The 15,277-nt window shown below is 45.2% G+C and overlaps 1 protein-coding gene across 1 annotated transcript in view; it reads right to left on the bottom strand.

Moving 5' to 3' along the window:
* The window catches only part of kiaa0825 (KIAA0825 ortholog), a 131,998-nt gene that overhangs the window by 75,121 nt on the left and 41,600 nt on the right, over window positions 1–15,277 (bottom strand). The window lies entirely within an intron of this gene.

The following is a 15,277-nucleotide window of genomic DNA, read 5'->3' as shown; positions in this document are numbered from 1 at the left end:
ATGTACTGTATCACATTGGCAAGTCAAAGTGAGAATGTAAATGCATCAGTCATGTGACATCTCACAACATTTACATTTATGGATTTTTGCAGACACTTTATCCAGAGCGATGTACAAAAATGCTTTGAAGTCTCTATCAATTAACACTGGTTCATTAGGATACAGACTTAGGATATCATCAACCTAAAACTCTGTTCAGGTTTTTTTTTTTTTTAAATCTACATAAAACAAACAGGGAAATTAAGTGCTAGTTTAAGTGTTTCAGGAGGAGATATGCCTTCACCCTTCATTTGAAGATAGCCAGTGACTCAGCTGTCTGGACATCTAGGGGAAGTTCATTCCACCACCTTGGTGCCAGAACAGAAATGAGTCTGGCTAGATACTTACATCTTACCCTGAGAGATGGTGGGACCAGTTGAGCAGTGCTATTAGATCGAAGGGAACAAGGCATTTAAGGGCTTTGAGGTAGGATGCTACAGGGCACCAAATCCTGCATCAGCAGGATGCGGGATAGCTTCATGTTGCAGACCATCAGACTCTGACCCAGACCCACTCTATCTTCCATGCACTACACTTTATCATCACTTGGATAGTACCTGGCTGATATCAGGCCCTGACTTTCCCTGAGTACTGGATCATGTAGGAGAAAACCGACTCCAACCTACATTGGCCCAGGCTAGCTCCTGCAATCTGACTATAAGTTTAAACAACTGTTCTAAGTAAAAATTCAAAGAAGAAATGATCAGCCAAACTCACGAAGACTGGATTCAGTTGAGGTAGGTTTATTGACAGTCGTATAGACAGCAATTAACCAGCTGGTACCAGGGATACAAGTTTGTCCAGTAGACGATACTTGCACCGAAGCACTGCTGATTGCAACAAGCTTATATACAGTTCTGACATGCCCCCCCTTTTGCCATACCCCCTTCGTTATCCAATCATAATTCCGCTCACGTACACAGTTTCGCCCGCTTCAGAAATTACCATTATTTCCACATTGGAAAGTTTTGCCCGTGCTTTAGGCCCTCTCAATTTTCCATTATTTTCCATCCGGAGGGCCCCGGTCTCATGGACTTTGGACCTACGTCATCAGGCCATGGAGTTTATAAGTTGGTTTCATGTGCTTTTTGACTTATTCTCTTTTTCTGGGGTCTTCTTTAACACAACTCAACATAACACACTTATTCATGGGTATGTATGGATTTTCCTTGTACTCTAGCACTTGTTCTCTTCTATATGATTAAAACCTGTTCTTCTACTGTTCAGTCTCTGTGAATATGGTGTGCAGTGGTCATTGGTTTACTCATTACCCCAATGGCCATGTATTGCATATGCTTACTAAGGCCCTGTTTGTGGTGTGTTCTAGCTTCAATCTCTGCATGGGTCGCACACCTTCTGGATGAAACCGACCTTTCCACACCTTCACCTACTGCTGATCTTTTTACTGAGGTCATTACTCATTATATCCAGGATATGGAGAGTCGTGGTCAACCCAGCGACACGTCTGCTGTTAAGGGGGTTGATGTCTCAACACAGACTGCTACAGTTGTTACCAAGTCTACTCAGACTCTTCCACCTCCATCTACACATACTCAGGCTACTCAAGCTCCATGGCGTGTCAATAAAAGGACTCAACACCCTCCTCGCTATGCTGTCAAACCTTTTTATGTTAAGAAGTGACTCCTTATGATTTTGCATTTCTTTATTAAAACCCTTCTGCTCAGTTTTTCCTTAATGCTGTGTGCGCGTGTCTTTTCTGCCTGTGTGTGTGTGTGAGTTGGTTTCTGTGTAGTCTTAGCCTATAGGGGTGGTTAATCAATCACTGACCTCGACGACCTGCTTGCTTCCTGACCTATGCACAGTATAACACTTGACTCTTGATGCACGTTTTTCTCATCTCATCTTTCCCCTGGGCCGTGGTGTATCTTTATCTTATAAAAAATCCCACATAATTCCCCCCTTTTGTAGCTGCAGAGCTACAAACTCGATGGAGTTATGGGTGGCAAAGGGAAGCATGTCGTATTTTATGCTGGCACAACATACATCATACATACATTATTCATGTCTAAACATTGGTCCAGAGGTGAGCGAAAAAACCCTCCCATACTTGCCAATTGATAGGGAAAAATTCTCACCTTGTCAGCTTTTTTATGCTCGACAGTGTATTCATCACCTGGACCTTGCACTTAAACATATATATCCCAGCATGTTATATGCGTTTACATGTTTTCATGTCATATTAATTATGCATTACACGTCATGTCGATTACAGATCATTTATAGTACTAGATTACTGATGTGCCCTACTTATTACATACATCATTAGTGGATACATTATAAGTGAAGGTTATCTATTACTTTTTGTGTGTGGGTTCTCTTCGTTGTTCTCTGTCGCCTCTTAGAACGGTGTACTTCTGCCCCTGGTGGCTTTGCACCACGTAGAGAGGCTTGGTGGGGAACAGGGGAGAGGTTACTAGCACTTCACCCCGTTCCCTAGGTTGCCTTCCAGCCCTTGCACTTGGTAAGGCTTCCAAGAGCTGTTCTATTTTTACGGGTTGGTCACCCCATAGTCTATCAGTCCCTGCACAAATCGTGATGGTTTCCATGTTCTTCCACATTGGTGTGTTCAAAGAATGCCACTCTAGGTTTCCCACCTTGAGTCCATACGATACCTCTCGCATCAGGTGGTATTTCGTGTATGTTACCCAAATCTGGACTCCTTCCTCGTTCAAGGGCCCGTACACCTGTTTCTCCCGTGCTGCTACCCACTTTCTGTCCATGGTGATGTAGTCTGCCTGTCGTGGAATTGGGTTGTCCCAGTGGGTCAAATTCCACTCTCCCAGCTCGTCACTCAGGATGTCCCTGCTTTGTCCCATATTCGTCATTTTTTCTCCACTCTTCCTGTTACTTTACAGGACACAAAGAACACGGGGACAAACAACACATAACACCATTCTAGTTTTCTAGGTTATAAATAGTTCTACGCAATGTGTACTACTTAGGTTTTAACTTGAGGTGCTTTGTATATACTTCATCGTTTTTTTGTTTTTTATGTAATTTTATGTTACTTATTTTTATATTTTTTATTTTTCCTTCCATCTTAACATACCACACTACATTTTATTTACAGGAATTTTATATTGTCTGGGCAGGCCAGTGCCTTTTTAGGGATGTCATATATCCCGAAGGTTTTCATTTCCATGTACTCTGGTTCAATATTTTCTACGATCTGCAGATTCTGTCCAAATATAGATTGTGTGGCATTAGAAATCATTTTACGAATTAAAGGTATCACACAGCAAGTAATCAGCATTAGTGTTAACAAGAATGTTGCTAGCACCGTCCCCATTCGTGTTAGAATAGCTCTCCAGCTTCCTGAAAACAGCCAGTACCACCAAGTTCCTCCGGTTGTATCTGGTTTGTGGGTGTTTCGCACATGTTCCATGCGCAGATCCTCCAATGCTTTGAGGGCAACGGTAAGGTTACCTCCTTCCCCTGTATGCATTGGTATTACTGAACAACATTCATCTCCAATCAGACTGCACACCCCGTCATCGGGTGCTCTCATGGTATCGATGGCAAGTCTGTTTTGTAATGCCATTACAGATACTGCATGTAATTGTCGCTCGATTCCTTGAAAAGCCAGGATTGTCGCGTTTACGAATCGCTGTTGATTATACCATATGTAGTTGATCCACTCTGCGTTTTTCTTCATTTGTAACCATGGAAAGAACACTAAGAGGTTATCCACGGCCGATTGTCCCTGTGCTCTATACTCATCCGGGATGCCTACCGGAATTCCTGCCCAGTCTACATAAACGGATTTATCCTCATCATAGCTGAACCTTTTCCGCCTCCTTGGCAATCTAGTCGGCACAGGATTCGTGATTGGTCCGAGAGTCGGTACAGGATTCTCTATCTGTCCTATGGGCAGAACCCTTAGGGCCCCAATCAGGATTACTGGGGCACAGATTCCTCCCCATTGCTCTGGAAGTTTTTGTCGCAATGACTGCCCCTGTCCGCAATACCAGAATACATCTGCTATTGGCAGCGTTCCTTTTTTCACCAGGTCGGAGATTGTCCAGATATGTTTCGATATTTTCCCGTCTACCCCCAAAGATGATACTCGTACATTTTTATTGGCTTCCCACACTTCCTCACAGTTCTTTAGTTCTCCCAGTTTTTTATGGCCATATCCTCTGTAGCAGTGGGGAAATCGTAGATCGTGTGCTATTTTCACATTTCCGGGTGGCTTGGAAGCTATTGGTCTTGTTATTAGGGAGGCTATGCTCTCACAGCTTTCTTCATACAGATGTTTAGTGCCATACCTTATTGGTGTTTCTCCAGGCTTACTTATCGGCCTTTTCACTGATGGGATAGCTGGGTCGAAGAAACGATTCAGACAGAACGGGACACATCCCTGGAATGTGCATGGTGACATAAGCTTGCAGCTCCGCATCTGGCATGTTGCTAAATTTCCTGGAATAGGGACCACCCTAACAGGTAAGTTCCTCCGAGCACATATTACACAGTCTGTTTTCACAGTTTCTTTGGCAGTGAACATCAGCCATTTAAGGTACAGATTTTCCGTTCCTTGGTTGACTTCTTCCAAGTGTTCCAGTATTGTTTGTTTTGCTTCACGCGGTACCCGTGTTTGCTGGATGCCTTCTGGGTTCTTCTTTTCCTGGCTCTTGCTGGTCATGTTGTGGGCGTATGATTTTACATTACTGCCTCTTGCGCCTCCAGTTTTTATCTTCCACATTTGAGTACAGTCTATCTGGACCTTTGTTCGCTTTATGGTTCTCAGCAGCCCTGCTGCTATTATGAGTATAGCTGCTATCGCCATCGTTATTAATATTGCAGACATTGGGTTTATTCTTCTAACATCTCTTTGGGTCATTTTCATTTGTTCTCTGGTGCCACTTGGGGCCATTTTCAGCTGCTCTGGGGTTCCCGACGGTGGCTGTGTTCCTGTTGCCGAGTTCTTGCTCTTGTTCTGGATGCTGGTCCACCCCTTATATCTTCAGGCCCTATATTTTCTATCCCTTGATCTATGCTGTCCCACCCAGCAAGTATCTGTTCCCACTCTGCCCTGTTAATAGTGGACGGTATCTCAGCCTCAGGTAGGGTTGGGCTGCCAGCCCGTTCTTGTGTTCTTGCTGCTTGGGGCAGTTCGGGAATCTGTTCCACTTCGCGTCTTAGTGCATCTAGTGCCTGTTCTACTCCTACCCTCCAGCGATTCTCCTGTTGTGGGCTGATCGCTGTCTGGGAGGTTCCTTCCTCGGGCTGCCCCAGCCTGTCGTCTCCCGGGGCCCCTACTGATGTTTCAGGTAGCACCTCTGGCGGTGCCGGACACGGATCAGAGTGCTCTTCTGGCGGCACCCTCCCTTCCTGGGTCTCGTCAGGCCGTCTTTCTTCTGGTGGTGGGTCCTCTGTTGGTGTGTCTTCGTCTTCCTGTGTCTCAGGTGTCTCAGATGTCTCTGGTGCTTCAGGTGTCTCCGGTGCTGGGTCCTGTGCCTGTCTGGTGAATACTTCTGGGGCTGAGGGTGCAGCTGGGTCTCGAGCACGTGTGCAATGATTGAGGTGGTACCATCCAGCCTTACCTTCTACCTTTACGGCTGTTGGTGTGGCTAGGGTTACCTTGTATGGTCCTGTCCTTCTTACGTCGTTCCACTTCCTTTTGAAGGCTCTGATGTACACCCAGTCTCCTGGTCCTACTTTTCGTAGTTCGTCGGGTAGTTCTATCGCTCTCGCTTCTGTTGCCCCTTTTACCTGTTGAAACAAAGTTCTGTGTATTTGGGTTAGGTGTTTTACATAACTAGCCAGTTCCTCTTCTAATTGTTCGAGTGGGGGGCCTTTGTAGGGACCTCTCAAGTACGGCACCGGCATGGGTCGACCCGTAAGCATTTCGTGTGGTGTCAAGTGTGTGATGCGATTCGTCTGCATGCGCATACTCATTAATGCCAATGGTAGTGCTTGTACCCATGTCAATTTGGTCTCTGCGCAGATTTTAGCCAATTTTGCTTTTAGTGTCCCATTAGCCCTTTCCACCATACCCTGTGACTGCGGATGATACACACATCCAAACCTGTGCTTTATCCGCAAGGCCTGCGTCACTTTGCTGGCAACTTTGTTCAAGAAATGCATACCATTATCCGAACTGATCTTATCGGGAATTCCAAATCGAGGTATCACTTCTCTACAAAGGAATTTCACTACCGTCTCGGCGTCAGCATGTGCTGTAGGATGGGCTTCCACCCACCTACTGAACCTGTCCACTACCACCAAAACATATCTTTTCCTTTCTTTCCTCTCAACCATGTCGATGAAATCAATCACTAAATGTCGGAATGGACCGTCGGGCTGTGGGATGTGCCCTATTGGAGCGGTAAAGCTTTTCCTGATATTACGTTTGGCGCATATTTCACAGCTAGTTAATACATGATCGATCGTTGGGCCTAAAAATGGCGACCACCATGTTCTCTTAAGCCTTTTCACCACCTCCCCCCTTGCGCAATGGTCCAAACCATGCGCAGTGTTGATCAGGGTAGTCAAAAGTGATACAGGGGCAACAAAGTGTCCATGTGGCCCTCGCCATAGGCCAGTTTGCCTGTGTTTCCGTGCTCCCATTTCCTCCCAACGTGTAGTCTCATGGACTGATGCTGCATTCTGTGAGGCAGCTAAAGATGCCAAGTTGGCCTCTGGTGGAGGAGTGTCATGCGGGACAGTAACTGCTAGGATATCTACTCGTTGTGATGCCACCTTTTTAGCGGCTTCATCCGCTGCCGCATTTCCCTTGGACACGAATGTGCCATCCGTTTTGTGAGCAGCACACTTCACAATAGCTAGTTTAGCTGGGAGTTTGATGGCATGTAATAGATCTGAGATGGCCTGACCATGCGTAACCGGTGAGCCGTCTGCCCTATGAAACCCGCGCTGGGCCCAGATTGGTCCGTATAAATGACACACTCCGTAAGCATATGCTGAGTCAGTGTAAATTGTGCATGTTTGTCCACTGGCCAATACACATGCTGCTGTCAATGCTTTTAGTTCTGCCAATTGGGCTGAACAGGGCTGACTCACGGGCAGAGCCTGGACGGTTTCGAAGGATGATAGGTCAAGGCTGGGGGCCACGATCGCATAACCAGCTACATTCCCCTCCGTTCCCCTAAAACACGAACCGTCGACAAAATAAGTCAGAGTTGAATGTGGCAGTGGCTGATTCTCGAGATCTTGCCGCGCTTTTAGATGCGCACTGGAGACAGCATGACAATCATGTGGCTCTCCTTCTAAAGGGGTCATCATTCTGTCCGCCGGATTTACCGTACGACATCTCTGGATTGTTAATTCAGGTGCTGACAGAATTACGTCATATCCTGTTTTCCGTGCATGGGTAATTACGAATGCTGGGCTAGTCAAGAGGGCATGCAGTGCATGGGTCGTATACAGGGTTGTTGGGTGGCCCATAGTTATCGTGGATGCCTTTTGATAAGCAAAGGCAGCCGCTGCCAACCCTCTGTAACAAGGAGGCATTCCTTTTTCAACGTTATCGAGTGACGTACTAAAGTAAGCGATAGGCTGCTTTCCCTGGCCCTGTTGTTGAGTTAAGACTGCAGTCGCAAAGCCTTGTTTCTCAGAGACGTACAGGTGAAATGGTCTGCTATAGTCTGGTCCAGCCAATGCTGGTGCGGAGCACAGATCACCTTTTAGCAGCTCAAATGCTGCGAGGGCCTCTGAGGTCCAAGTAAGAGATGCTTTTTCATTTCTCTGATCGGCTGCATGTATCAGTGCACGCAGAGGAGCTGTTTTTAACGCAAAGTCACAGATCCATTGTCTACTATAGCCCACCATGCCTAGAAAGGAAAGCATTTGTTTCACTGTTTGGGGTTTTGGGGCGGTGCGTACCGCTTCCACATGAGCTGGTGTAGGAGACCTATCTGTTCCTTGTAACATCCTACCAAGGTATTCAACTTTCTCTTTACAAAACTGCAATTTCTCTCGGCTGACTTTATGACCATTTTCTGCAAGCATGTTGAGCACTGCTAGTGAGTCCTTTCTGCACTGCTCTCTGGTTGGGCTGCATATCAACAAATCATCAACAAACTGAATTAGAATGCTAGAAATGTCAATTGAGGCCAAGTCTTCCGCCAACACACGGTTGAAGATTGATGGGCTTTCACAATACCCTTGTGGGAGCCTTGTATACGTATACTGTTTACCTTCGTATGTGAATGCAAACAGATGTCTCGAATTTGGATGTAAGGGCACACTGAAAAAAGCTGAACATAAATCTATTACCGTATACCACTTTGAGTCTTTTGGGATATTGGACAGGAGGGTGTGCGGATCGGGCACTACAGGTATCTCTGCTTGTACTACTCTGTTGACTGCCCGTAGGTCATGCACAAGTCTCCATTTGTCAGAGTTGGGCTTCTTGACGGGAAATATGGGGGTGTTGCAAGAGCTGCTAGTTGGAATTAGGACGCCTGCTTCAAGTAATCCTTGAATGGTAGGTCTAATTCCCTCTCTTGCCTGTACTGACAACGGGTATTGACGTTGATAAGGTAACCTAACATTGGGTTTAACCTGAATTTGGACTTGACCTGCTGATTTAACGAATCCTACATCCGTCTGATGCTTTGTCCACAAGATATCTGGTACCCTTTCCAGCAGTGACTCGTCTTCATCGACTCCATTCTCTGTCCTGAGTGCTAGTGTATGCGTTGACAACGGCATGTGCCTCTCTATCCATGTGTGTGTAGCTATCACGCTATCTACTGCCTTTTGTGCGAGGCGTGTGTACCTGCCATCTGGTGAAATGTGTATGTAAGCATTATGCGTCGGTTTCCACTCTCTGACTTGAGCTGCATCCCTAACCATTGGTCCTAAATCTTTCGATTCAAATCCCTCTGCTACCATGAGAGAGACATGTGGGGCTGCACTTGGAATGTGATGCCACGTTTCTAGCTCATCCTTCAGGATTGTCATGGCGGCTACTCCTTGTGGGCCTATTATCACATCTGTTGTCGTTATTTCGAACTGTTTTGTTTCCATCAATCCATTCCACAGTTGTCCATACTCTTCATTCTCGCTGTTATAGTCATAGTATAAGGTACAATGCAAGGGGCTTTTTGGTTCCTTGCAGTCTGGCCGCATGGCCTGTATCCACGTTTTCCATTTCGTGTAGGTCTGGTTTAGTCCAGATGTTTCAGGGGTGATGTATTCCAGCCAATACACTGTATCCTGTGTCCTTCCCTTGTCCGCTTCCTTTAGTAGGTGTTGACCTGCCAACGTTTCATCTGGGAAAGTTACCCAGACTCCTGTTGGGCTACAGTGTATTTTTGCAGCTAGTTTGCACAGTAAATCTCTTCCCAGTAAGTTCACTGGGGATTGGGGTGAGTATAAGAGTGGTGCCACTATTGTGGTGTCTTCAACTGTTAAGGTCTGGGGCTCCGTGAATTTCAATATCTGTGTTGTCCCCGAGAAGCCAGTAGTCTTAATCGAGTTACGTGAGAGGGGGAGTCCGGAGCCTTCCTGTCCTATACATGAGAAAGTGGCACCAGTGTCTATCATAAAGGGAACTGATTTCGTACCGTTAATAGACACCATAGTTGTTGGTTCCTGCCTTGGATGCAGTGTGGTGACGTACTGCATGTTCTCCCCCTCCGGCTTCTCTGGGCATCCTCAACTCCAATTCGCTGCAGGCCCTGTCCAGGGTCCTGCTTGTCCTGACCATTGGTTGGGACCAGTTACTATCCCTTGCTGACCTCTGTGTTCTGGCTGTCCTGGTTGATTTTCCCATGGATTGACCTGACAGTTTCTTCTGGTGTGTCCTTTTCCACCACATCCCCAACATTCAAGGGTTTGTGTTCGTGGGTTGTTTCCACTAGCCTGGGGATTCCCGAACTGTCTTGGTCCTGGGCCTTGGGCCCATCTTTGCCATCGTCCTGGCCCCTGTCTCGGGCCTGGTCCCCTCATAGGGCGGTTTTGTGGTGCCCCTTGTTGAGTACCGAGGTGGACATGTATTGGGGGCATAGCTGCTTGCGACATCATTTGTTGTTGAGTACCTGGGGGTATTTGTGCTGGAGGCAGCGTAGGTTGCTGCATGTATGTCTGTGTCGTTACTTGGGGTGCCTGGGTCGGTGCCATCTGAGTTATATTTGATGTAGCAGGTACCAGTACTGCTGCTTCAACTGTTGGGGCTTGCAGTGAGGCTTGTATCTTTCCTGATTTTTCTTTCTCTCTTCTGGCTTTGGTGAGTTCTCCTAGTTGAGTTTTGTATAGTTGTGTCATTAGTGCTTCGGTTGCATCTTTAGCTTCTCTCTTCTTTTTCCTGTGTTGTTCTATGTGATGTACGAGATGAGCTTGAAATGTTTCCCAGGGTAGGGTATTCAGGCCGACCACATTTTCTAGTGCTTCTTGTACTGCCGCTGGCATGCATCTTTTTAGCATCATTTTGAACAAGCCTTGGTTTGTCTCATTCAGGTTCCAGGCTGTACCCGTCTCTTCTAGCCATTTGGTCTGGAAGTTCTGGATGAACTTTAAGGCATTTTCTTCTTCGCCCATTGTTGTGGCTTCCAGTTTACCTGGGTCCATCTTGGTGGGGTACATGTCACGTATTGCATCCCACACGCGATTTCTGTAGGCTCCGAAGGCCAAGTCGTCATCTCTTTCTGAATCCATCGTATTCTTCAATCCTGCTTCGGATAATATTTCGGTCGCTTTGCTTTTTCCTATCACTTGGGCCAGTATGGCCTTGATATCTCCGACTGCCAGCAGGTGGCCGGTTGTTTTTTCTTCAAACTTTGTTATCCATTTCTGCCCTCCCTGGCATATGTCTGGGAGTTGGTTTGCTAACCCAGTCATATCCATAAATGACCAGGGCACATAACGCACTTCTCCTCCCTTTGCTATTAAGGGACACTGGCTCACTTCCGGTTCTTCCATCACAGTGGCTGGTAGGTCTTCTTCTGTCCCATATCTTCGCGGTGCCCTTACCGGTCTACCTGACTTTCTCTGTTGTGGACTCTCCGGCTTCTCTTGTTGACCTTTCCGGCGTCCACTACTGGGCCAGTTACTCTCCCAGCGTCTGTGATTCTCTTTCTTTTCCAGTTCGGTTAGGTTGTCATCTTCTCGTTGAATTGCTTCTTCTATTTGTCGCATTCTTTTTTCCATTTCTGCAGAACTTTTCTCCAGTGTCCTTTTAGCATATGCATCGATTTCCTCAGTGTGTTTCAGTTGTTGTTCCAGTCGGTTGAGTGACTTTACCAGTTCTTCCTGCATCTGTTGATCTTCTTTTCTTCTCAATGCTGTGGCTTCTGGCTCTATGTACAGTGTCCCCTTCACTCTTCTTTCAACAAGTCCATTTGCATTTCTTGTGTCATTGTTATCTGGTGCTGTCCTGATTCTGGTGCTTTCCTCTTCTGATATTTCTCTCCATCGTCCTTGTTCTGCGGAGTGTTCTTCATCTCGGGTGTTGTTAGCTTGACATTCTTCTTCCATCTCGCTTTCCTCCGGTGCCGAGGGTGTGCTGGTGGAGAGACCTATTTCTTTCAGATAATTGTTGCTTTCTTCTCTTAGTCCATCCAGCTGCAGCTTTCTTTTAGCTGTTATGGGTGCATCTTGATCTTCCGTTATACTGTCCTGATGACCTGTTGATTCCACTCCGTCTACGTCTCCGGACAGCTTAACTCTTCCAGTTATTGTTCCTTCAATTTTCGTCCATTTCTCATCGTTTTCTTGCACCACCATTTGTGTTACACCTGGGTATCGCTTCCTGTGTGTTTGCAGTCCACGATGTGTCATATAGGGTGGGAGCTTTTCCTCACTGCACCCGTCTCCTTCTTGTCGTCTCTTTTCTTCCTCTTCTTCCTTCTGTATCACTTTCTGTATTTCTTCTTCTCTTCTTTCTATTTCTCTGCCTTCTTCTTCAAACCAGCTAAGTATTTCTAGCCTCTTTATCCTTTTTCCTCTCGTCTTATCATCTTCTTTCCCTACTTTCCAATGTCGCAACATTTCTTTCACTTCTTCACACCTTTTTAGCCTAAATGTCCCTTCCTTCGGCCATTGCAACACTCCCTGTGTCCTGTCATGCCATTTCATCATACACTTTTTAATGTACTTTTCATCTGTTTTGTGTTTAGCAATCACCACTTCCGCCGGTGTTGGCTGACTTGTTGTTATTGCTTTCCCCATGACGCACCCTTGTCGCGCTCTGTGGGCGCTGCTTCTTTCTCCTAAGTTCTGGTTGTGTCTTGACCAAACCAAATGTACGTTTATCTGCTTGACAGTTATCGCTGGTCTGACTGGTTTCTTCCTCCTATATACCTCTGACAATGTGTTTATCTTATCTATCAATGATGATACTGCCAATCCTCTCTCCCAATTCACACTCCTTAACTCTACAGTAACTATTGCTGTAAGTCCTGAGCAGTAGTTGTTTTGGATAGGTCGAGCTTGATTGAAATCTATCGCAGGCTCGTCTTCTTCACTGTCTGGATCCTTTATAAAATCAAACAAAGGGATGGTGGCCTTAGTAGCACTAGGATCTTCCACTAGTCTCCGTAATATGGGACTTAGGAGTGTGGGTTCCCAAAGTTTTTTGAACGTTTGCGTCCAATCAATCTCAGGAAACTCAACCTGTAAATTCAACAAGTTATTCCACTTAGTCAGATACCACAATTTAGCAGCAATTAATTCTCTCGACTGCCACCTTTCAACTCCACACTTATCCTTAAATGTGCGCTCGTCCCAAAAGTGTGTTCTTATGCCTTTCGTTTCTATAAGTATATCTTGTGGTGCCATTAACTATTCAACTTGTCCGCCACAAGACTCTCAACCACCAGAGGGAGCCAATCGTACCAGGTGATAATTATTTTTACTCTGTTCGTCCTTTGGATACTAGTTTTCTTCTGATGCTTCACTGTTTCTACACTGCAGACAGTCATAAAATTCAGTAACTACCACTATGTGACCTCCCGGAAAATCCTGGAGCTTAAATCTTCTAACACGTCGGCCTTCGATGTAATACTGGGTGATTATTAAGTCACGACCTGGATTGGTAAGGAGTAGTAACACTAGTGGGCTGTCGGCCGATACCGTCAATATTCTTGGGGGGACCTGGCTTCTATATTCTTCCTCAAATCTCAAAAAACTTGGGTATAATGCTAAAACGGTGTACCACCATGTAGTCATACGTAAGCGACTTGATTATTCTATGTTCAATGTGGGTCCAGTTTTAACCCTACGTTTTATTTTGGAGTATTACCTCAGGGGTTCTTCTTCTGGTTCAATGATGCTTTCAACGTATCTTATCACTAGTCTATATTGATTGTGGGATCTAATTAATCTGTATCTTATGAGGTGTAGCTTATCGCCTTCTAGTCTGTTCTCTGTTAAATCATAAGATGGGTTTTCTAACAACAGCTGCACAATTGGATGATTAGGAGCTACTGTGCGACAAATTTCTGAGGCTATGCTAACGTTATTGCCTTCTTCGATGCCTACACAGCAGGGAACCAACATGTGGAGCGTCATTCGGGGCTATTTTTACTTTGTCTTAGTCCTATTAAATGTATTTTACCGTAGTATAACACTTATCTTTGTTTAATCTCTATATTATTTTCACTTTTCCTGCAATCTATTACTGGGGCTCTTTCGGAGTCCCTCTGCTCAGATTACTGAGCACTTAAATGAGCTGTAAGCCACTATATGCAAATTAAGTGCTATTTCTATGGCAGTCCACAGTCCACAGTCCACATACATCAACAGTCAGCCTAGTAATACATCAACAGTTATAAAAGCAAATACGACAGTTAGTGAATAAGACTAATTCCTACACACACTGAGAAACGCACTGGTAATACACTAAATCCTACAAACCTGATAAGCCAGTATTCCTACTGTACTTTTAACATTTATCAGGAAACACAATATAGGGAAATCAGCTTAGCCATACAAAATCACACAGCAGGGAAATCAACTTTTTGTCATAGGAATCACATACAGCAGGGAAATCAGCTTTTTGTCATGGAAAATTACACACAGCATGAAAATTAGCTTTTTTGTCATAGAAAATTACACACAGCAATCACACATGGCCACACAAACCCACTCTTATCACATATACATACACACAGTAATGCAGATCTGCCTTTGACACATAAAACCACACATACAGCAATGCAAAGCAACTTCAGCTTCTTTTTCACACGTAAAAAATCATACACATCAATGGAATTCCACTTCAGCGCTTTTCTCACAAGCTTCTAACACAATATCCTCACACCGATCTGACCAAGCAGCCCTGTGCCCTTCACAGCGGTATCTCAGATCCTTCCGACCATGCAGCCCTGGGGCAGCTGTTTATACAGAGAAACAAACACTTAAATTGCTGTCTCACTTGACAGCCCGCAATGAGCCTTTTCACTTACTCCTTTCTGCTCACCTTTGCTCTTTCTCTTCCCTGTATAAAGACAATGAATCTACTTTTCTCCTCTATTCACCTTTGTGCTGCAACATACCCCAGCGGTATCTCGGGAAATTTTTAACTTACACTATCTGCCCGTTCAGACCTGTCTTTACTCAATGACAGCGGTAGCCGCAGATGAAACAATAACCTTCATGTGCACAAACATTTATTACCCGCGGTCTCACATACACTTTTTACCAATCAATGTTTGCAAACTTCACATAATCTCTCCCAAATCCAGTCTTTATATCTTTCATGAAAACGAGCAATGTTTTTCTTTTTTGGTTTTATGAGTCAATTACAACTTTTAGTAAGATCTTTTGGATTTCAATAATCAAGGATTTCTTGTTAACAATCCTTTGGATTTTCTATAAGTCAATCAAACTTTAATAAATCCTTTGGATCTTTATAAAATCGAACTGCTTACTAGGTTCTTTTTAGGAGAGTCACGGAGCTGATCCGTCCCAGAAATGGGGCCGCTCCGGCCGTACAGACCACACAAGACTATAGCAGATACTTTGATCTAACAGGCGTTCTGCTTACCTTTTTCTATGATGGCCAAAGTTGTCTGGTCTGGACGGCGGCGCTATGGCTCCCCACGTCCGGGGTTCGGGGGTCCCCGCGGACTCTCCTGGCTGGCTCGCCAAAACAATGTAGGAGAAAACCGACTCCAACCTACATTGGCCCAGGCTAGCTCCTGCAATCTGACTATAAGTTTAAACAACTGTTCTAAGTAAAAATTCAAAGAAGAAATGATCAGCCAAACTCACGAAGACTGGATTCAGTTGAGGTAGGTTTATTGACAGT

This window comes from Tachysurus vachellii, chromosome 12, assembly GCF_030014155.1.
Source record: "Tachysurus vachellii isolate PV-2020 chromosome 12, HZAU_Pvac_v1, whole genome shotgun sequence".
Classification (NCBI taxonomy): domain Eukaryota; kingdom Metazoa; phylum Chordata; class Actinopteri; order Siluriformes; family Bagridae; genus Tachysurus; species Tachysurus vachellii.
The sequence above is the reverse complement of the archived record's forward strand: the minus strand, read 5'-3'. Positions and strand labels throughout refer to the sequence as shown.